We start from the raw sequence: 8,480 nt of genomic DNA on the forward strand, positions 1-8,480 counted from the left end.
GTGAACTGTCCTCTCTCAAGCCCTTGGCAGCTGGGGAAGCAAACTCATGGGAAAGAATACCATTTCTAACACAACACACTTTAAAAAAATTATTTTATTTAAGTATTGTTGATTTACAATGTTGTGTTAATTTCTATTGTGTGATACAGATATATATGTATGTATATATTATTTTTCATATTCTTTCCCATTATAGCTTATCACAGGATATTGAATGTAGTTCCCTGTACTATATAGTTGGACCTTGTTTATCTATTCTGTGTATAATAGTTTGCATCTGCTAATCCCAAACTTCTGATCCATGCCTTCTACCTCCCCAAACTCAGCAATCACAAGTCTGTTCTCTATATCTGTGAGTCTGTTTCTGTTTCACAGATAAAATTCATTTGTCAACACAACACAATTTCAATACAACAGTTCACAAAACATTTCTTCACTGATTTTGACACATGTTCTCCTGGCTTTGAAAGTTCTTCTCACCTGTTTTCTCCCAACTATCCTAAAGCAACCTCTGTGCAGTTCTGGATAAGATCTAACAGACTGATCAAACATACAGAGAAATTTGGAATGGAACTTGGGACCAGGGGATATCCATCCGGGCTTTCTCATTCACTAAATGACAATTTTAATTCCAGTAGAGTCACAGGCTGGTTGGGCTTCTAAGATTGTTTTTAAGGTAAAAAGATGCGCGTCATGCTCAATCACTCAGTCATGCCTAACTCTGTGCAACCCCAGGGTCTGTGGCCCGCCAGGCTCCTCTGTCCAAGGAATTCCCCAGGCAAGAATACTGGAGTGGGTAGCCATTTCCTTCTCAGGGAATTTTCTCTACCCAAGGATTGAACCTGCATCTCCTGCATTGGCAGGCAAATCCTTTACCATTGAGCCACCTGGGAAGCCCCAAGGTGAAAAAACACATAAGTTAAAATTTACCCTTGGAAATCCCTTAAATTGCCCATAAATTCTGATTTGGGGTTTTGAGTATACTATCCTGTGTAACATAATATGTGAATCTGCATGATTATGTACAATAGATAATTTATAAGTGCACGAGTTTATTCAGTATGTAATAAGAACATATATGCAGAATAACATTTGACGACATTTTTATTTTCCAGCCTCCCACCCCCACAGAGTGGTCGAATTTGCATAAATTAAATGTACTTGAATTGAAGATGGATCTCTACTGCAGCAATCAGTGGTACTATTTGCCCTCTGAGTTCTAACCGGAAGCCTTGATTTCTGTTCTGTGCTTGAAACAAGTCCATTTGGAACCAACTATGTACCTGAGATCATTTTCCCAAGGGAAGTTTTCAGGAATATCAACGACCTTACTTAGACAAACAAAACAGTCACAAGAAACTCGTACTTGGGCCATCTGATTATCTAGAAAGGCAGGCAGTTTTTCTTTCTCAGCCAGAGCCATGATCTTTCCAAATTCCTATCCTGCCTTTCTTCCATAAAATGATTCATTCACTTGATGGACTATAGAAGTACTTGAATTTTTTAAAAAGTCATTAAATGTAGAACATGTTCCATTTCTAGTATTGTAATGAGTAATCAAATTCAAATTATTTGAAAGGCTGAAGTGAGTGCTTTGAGGTTGTGTATATCTGTGTGTGTGGGTAAGTGGAGGGTGGAGAGGACTGGATTGCACAATCTCTAAGCAGAGTTATACCTCTCAGGATACACTTCTAGACCACATATTCACCCTTTTGCTGAGAATGGATGTGTTTCCTCAGTTCTCACTTTGCGGAGCTGCACTTTCTAAAGTTGAACTCTCATTGCTACTGGCGTAAAGACCAGGCTGAGGACTCCTCAGAGAAAATAAGAATGCTCTCCTCTACCCAGTGTCTGAGGAGTGGAGAATGTAGAATCCTCATAATGAAACACCAGGTAACTCGGAAAAACTGGGATAACCATAACATGCCGAGGAAGAGGATCAGAGGAGGGAAAGCGTGAATATGTGAAGTGCTTCAAGTATTGCCTGCATACAGGGAGTCCTGCATTGTTGTTAGTATGGCTTCTATTGCTCATCTCATGACAACAGGCATCCTGGGAGTGAGTCTGAATTTTTTGGAACCATCTACTAGTCCATCCTAAAGGAGATCAGTCCTGGGTGTTCACTGGAAGGACTGATGCTGAAGCTGAAACTCCAGTACTTTGGCCACCTCATATGAAGAGTTGACTCATTGGAAAAGACCCTGATGCTGGGAGGGATTGGGGGCACGAAGAGAAGGGGATGACAGAGGATGTAGGCTGTGATTTCTCAGAGAATGAGTAGAAACCTGGAGGAAGAGTAACTATAGGTTATTTAGTTCAACCTACTTAGTGTTAAACTGATAACATTGAGAATAAGAGAAGCACCATTGTAACCGACACTTGTGACTATGAGTGTCTGTCCTACAAGTGGGTCTTCTTTCTTCATTTGTCCAATTCCAAGGGAAAAAGAGAGCCAAAATCACATTTAACCATGAGATTGAAACACAGCCCAATCTTCTTTAAAGAACGTGAACTCCATGTGTCTTTTTCAATTAGTCCTACTATGAAGATTTAGCTAAACCCACAAAGTTATCAGACATGTGACCAAAGCCATAGTTAAACTTCTCTATAAAGAGTTGAATGGTAGTTTAGTCACTAAGTCATGTCCAACTCTTGCAGCCCATGGACTGTAGCTCACTGGGCTCTTCTGTCCATGGGATTCTCCAGACAAGAATACTGGAGTGGGTTGCCATTTCCTTCTCCAGGGGATCTTCCTGACCCAGGAATTGAACCTGGGCCTCCTGCATTGCAGGCAGATTTTTTTTTTACCGACTGAGCTACAAGAGAAACCCAAAGAGTTGAATAGCTGAACAATATATGCATTTTCATTATCTGTAATAATAGGCAACCTACCTGTAAAAAGAGCAGTCAATATGAATATAAATAAACACCAAAATTAGATTTATTGCTAAAATTTTGCCCTAATTGACTTAATAATATGATGTTTCTATCATGAGAATACCTGCAAAATGCTTGCTATATTGTGGGTTATAGAAAAGGTTGTGAAAAAACTAGAAAAATAGGTAAGTTGTAAAATTAAATAATGATTATTATAATTGTAACTACACGTGGGCAAGAAGAAGTATAGCATAATAACTGAGATGACTATAATATAGTAATGAAAAAGTTCTATCTTTTACCTTGTAATGAATTTAGCTGCAAGTTGAAAACAAGGACATTTTTGCCTTCTACATCATCCTCATCATCACACTGTCACCACCACCATTGTCATCATCAACATCATTAGCAGCAGCATCAATGCCATTTACTGAGCAGTTTTTAGGAGCCAGCAATGTGCTAAGTGTTTTATATGTGTTATCTAATTAATTCTTATATCAGTCTTCTGGGTTAAGTTTTTTTTATAATCATGATGCTGACAGATAAACTGATGCACATCTTTCCTAAGGTCATATTGCTAGTAAGTGGTATCAGAACAGTGATTTAACTGAACTTAATTCCAAAGCCTAATTTCTGAATCACTAAGCTCTATTGCTAAACTGTGCTAAATGTCAAGGTAAAGGGGTAAAAAGTCCAGGACTCAGAAAATATTTTCAAATGGGAATTCAACTGTACATGAGAGACCAGACAAATAAAGTTGATGACTTATTAGCACTGTAGGATTTGAGGGAGAATTCAAGTTCTAGGTGACACTGTGTTCGTTGTCAATTGTGGGGTAACATATTCTGCCACAACTTAAGGGCTTAAAACAATACATGGTTATTATTTCACACCATTTCTGTGTGTTAGGAATTTGGAAGTTGCTGAGTCCAAGTGTTCTGGCTGAGGGTCGCTCATGAGGTTGCAGTGAAGATGTTGGAGAGAGCTGAAGATGCACGAGGCTGAGCTGGGGCTGGAGAATCCACTTCCAAGTGGCTTACTCACCCATTGGGAAAGAAATCTAGCTTCTCACTGGTGGTTGGTAGGAGGCCTTAGTACCTGACCATGTGGACCTCTCCTTAGGGCTGCTTGAGTGTCTTCCTAACATGGCACATGGCTACCCCAGAGCAAGGGATCCAAGAGCGAGAGAGCAAGGCAGACGCCAGGATGTCTTTTATGACCTGGCTTTGGAAGTCACATACTGTCACTTCCGCCTCATTATATTGATTACAATGTGGGAGAGGACTTCTCAAGAGTGTGAATTCTAGGAGGGAGGGATGGCTGGGGACCACAGACTTCTTCCAAAATTCCCCATCACTGTCCACTTAACTAAATAGTGAATTTTGCACACAGTTTCTATTAAGATGTTTAACCTAAACACCATGATCATTCTCAGGTATTATCACGTTTACTTTTAGGAAGCTTTCATAAAATATTTGGACTAAAGATCATGAACAAAGAAAACTCATTTGAATGTCTTCTCTGGATATCCTTTAGCAGTCATTATTCAATAACCTTCTATTTTTAATGCATTATTACTTTATTTTTCAAGGATGTTTAGTCCTGGGATCTACTGCCAGTGTTATCATTATGGTCTTATCTTGGTATTGAATGAAACTGTAATAAACATAAAGGCTAACATAAGACACTGGCAATTACTCCTTATCATGCTTTTTTGGATGACAAATATCTATGAGGACTCCTCTTGACGTTCTTTTCATTTCTGTGTCCCTGGCATTACAGTATATTCTGCCACATAGTGATGCAAATAAGATATAAGATAGAGCTGATCTTGGTGACAAGAAATTTGTGGATGTTCTTATATGAGATAATCTTTGAAAGAGCAAGTTCCAAATTAGCTTCAAAGATATTCACAGGTAGATAGGCTAATAAGGGTATAGAACTCTCCATGGAAGTCACATGACTTTGAAGAGAAGCTAGGCCTTGTGCCAGCTCATGTCATAGAGGGTCCCAACTTCATGGAAAGGTCGGGCCAACTATTATATCTGGGTTGGTGAGTCTCAGGAAAAATGGAACAGACTGAGTTGAAGAAAAAAAAAAAGAAATGTGATATGATTCATGTACCAGGGAAGCTTTGCCAACAGTCCAGGCTATGGTAAGCTCTTTCATGCTTGTACAAAACCAGGACAATTCCAGTAGTAGTAAATCATGAGGATAATGTCAGAGCGGAAAGGGTCAGGGTCAGAGAGCTGGGAGAGATTTATATTTGAGGCTTCTAGAAGCAATGCCCTGGAGGAGGAAATGGCAACCCACTCCAGTATTCTTGCCTAGAAAATTCCATGGACAGGAGTCTGGCAAGCTACAGTCCATGGAGTCACAAAGAGTTGGACACTACTAAGCGACTGAGCACAGAAGCAGTGTGGCAGGGACACAGAGTCCTTGTTCAAAGGAGTCAAAGCTGTTGCCATGGAAATGGAGTCAAGCACAAAGCCCAAACTTGGTATGAAGACAGAAATGAGAGAACCGCAAGGTAGACCAGCAGAAGAATAAGATGCAAGGCAGAAACAAGAATAGTTTGGGGAACTTGATTCTGAAACAGAGACTGCTCATGATTTACTCTGATCAAACTTTACAGTCACCACTCCATCAAAACTGCTCTTTTAAAAGTCAGCAATGAGTCCTTGGCTTTAACATGAAGCCTCACATGGTTAGATACAAATATCAGCTCTCTACTTCTTTCAGCTACATTGGAAAGACTTGACTATCTTTTCTCCCTTGATTACATTGATAACTTTCTTCATTTGGCTTCCAGGAAACTATATTACTTGGCATACTTCCTACCTCATTGATCCCTCCTTCTAAGTGCTTGTTACATTATTTTTTTCTCAGTGCTTGGTCTTTTCTCCATATATACACATTCACTTGTGATTTCACCCAGTACCATTCAGGACTTTCAGTATGATTTACATACCAATGATTTCCAAATTAATATCTCCACTCTAACTTCTCTTGTGATCTCAGATTCATGTCTCTGCTGGGATGTCTAATAGACATCTCAAACTTCATACATCCCAAATGGAGCTGCTTATCTTATCCTCAAATCTGGTTTACGTGTAACCTTTCCCGTTTCAGCTGTTGGAAGCTCCGTCCTTCCAGATGCTCAGGTCAAAATCCTTAGTGTCATCTTGGAATCCTCTCACTCTCTCACCTTATGGCCAAATCCATCAGCAAATCCTATGGCTCTTCCCTTAAAGTATATCCAGAACCCTACCTCTCTCACCACTTTTCTTGCTTATTCCTTTCCTCTTGGCCTCCATCATCTCCTCCCTAGATGACTGAAGCAGTCTCCTAAGCATTCATCCTGTTTCAGTCTCCCCACTCCCCACCTTTGCCTGCAATCTATCCCCAACACAGCAACCAGATGGTTTCTTTTAAGTCAGAGCAGGTCATTCCTCTGCTCAAAACCCATTTCCCAAAAGAGTAAAAGCCAGATTCCTTATAATACCCAAATAGACCCTTATGAGTTGACCTCTCCCTTATTTTTCTGATTTATCTTTATTTCTCTCTCCCTTACTCTCTGTTCCAGCCATAATGGTCTCTTTACTGTTTTTTCAAAATGTGAGGTACTTTGCACTTTTGTGGATCACATTGGCTGTTCCCTCTGCCTGTGACCCTCTTCCCCAACATAATTAGTTCCCTCTCCTTCTTCAAGTTTTTGCTGAAGTGTCAGTTTCTCAAGGTTTGACACTTGAGGTCTGCCCTGGCCATCCTAGTCAAAATGTAAACCTGCTCTGAACTCTTTCACCCCTGATGACCTTTCACCCCTGATGACCTTTCACCCCTGATGACCTGTCACCGCTGATGACCTTTCACGGTTCACGTTATTCAATAGTACTTACTACTTTCTAATACACTATGAAATTTAGTTATTTATGCTTATTTACTGTGTTCTTCAGTGTCTGACTCTCTCCACAGCTAGATGGAGAGAGAGCAGGGGTGTCTGGCTGTTAAGTTTACCCACGTTCCCAAGCATTTAGCAGAGCATCTGATGTGAAGTAGGTGCTCTGTAAATGTGTTAAGGATATAAATGATTTTACATATTAAAGGGATGAGAGGTGAAGAAGACCAAGTAGGAGCCTAGCCTTCCAGCTCAGGTGAGAGGTGGCAGCAGCTGAGTAATCCAGTTTCTGGCCCAGTTGTCTGGCCTGAACAGAGCTGGCCTCACTGGGACTGATTGCTGTACGCTGTGTCCTCATTTGGTCCTGGCCTTACTCTTAAATCTTGATGGATAATATCTCTTTAAAGCCTGGCTTAAATGTTAATATCTATGTGAAGCCACAATCAACTTCTGCCCCATCCCAGGCCAAATTCATTACTGCTTCGCTTGTTTTCACAACATCATGCCCATCCCTTTTATATAACCCTAGCTGCACTATATGAAAATTCAAATACATGCCTTTACATAGCTGTGACTGTATGCTTTTCCTGCCAGACTGTGAAGCTCTAGAGAAAAAGTGATTAGTTTTTTATTTTTTGGTCTTTATCTTTGTAACTAACCTGAGAGTAATACCTGACCATTGTAAATTGTCAGGAAATAAATGACAATTATTTTCAATCCAGCTGAATTAATTTTACTTTAAAGATGAATATATTTTTGTCTTAAATAGAATTAGTGTTATTATGTAGTAGCAATAGATGCAAAATGATTCTGAAAGAAGTTATGCAGTTTTACAATTTTTAAAATTATTTTTTAAGCAAATAAAAGGGGTTACAATTAAAAATTTTTTTTAATGTATAATAGTTCAAGCATAATAGTTTGTGTTTTGGTTTTGTTATTTTGCAAGGGGGAAAAAAATAAGAATTTCAGGTGATCGCTCATTAAATCCCAAGTTTCTGGTCTGAAAGGTAGCATGTCTTCAGCTACAAAGAAGCAGATTAAACCAGTTGTGCTGTCAGCTTGAAGCATTTGGAAGCTGGCCAGAACTGCCTAAGATTTTTTTTTTTCCTTCTTATTATCTTCCTTTCTGCCAGGCTCACTCTGTGAATCCATTTGCAGAATCAAATGAAAATCAGTCCCTTTTATGCAAACCTTCCTGAAGCAACAGGGCTATGTTTGGTCACAAGAGTGGAGGTTCGTGCAGTGAAAGCCCTTGTGGTGATTTCTCCCCACCCAGGGCTTGCCAAGGTCCACTCCACCACGTAGTGATGAAAGAGAGGATCAAGCAGCTTTCTCAAAGCCCAGCTCCATCAGACAGGCCTTTTCTAAATATAGCAGACTTCAGTAAACAGCACTGCGAATGTGCAGTGTGCTTGCTGGAGAATATATCTACCTCCATCAAAATTTTATACATGCATGTACATATCTGGATCTTGTTGGGCCCTTTTTTATCAATTAAAATGCTAAGTAAATTCTCTTTTTATTTTAAAAATTGACGTTTGATCAGTTTCTGCTCAGCGCTTTAGATCAATTAACTCGAGGGAAAGGGCCCTGAATGAGGGAAGGTTGACTAAATGAAGCTTAACCACAGACAAAGCTGAGGTCTCTGGGATTCTTGAAAGTATCACCATAGACCAGGTTACTGTGTCCAGGATATGAGACTTCC

Source organism: Odocoileus virginianus, chromosome 21 (genome assembly GCF_023699985.2).
Source record: "Odocoileus virginianus isolate 20LAN1187 ecotype Illinois chromosome 21, Ovbor_1.2, whole genome shotgun sequence".
In the NCBI taxonomy this organism is placed as follows: domain Eukaryota; kingdom Metazoa; phylum Chordata; class Mammalia; order Artiodactyla; family Cervidae; genus Odocoileus; species Odocoileus virginianus.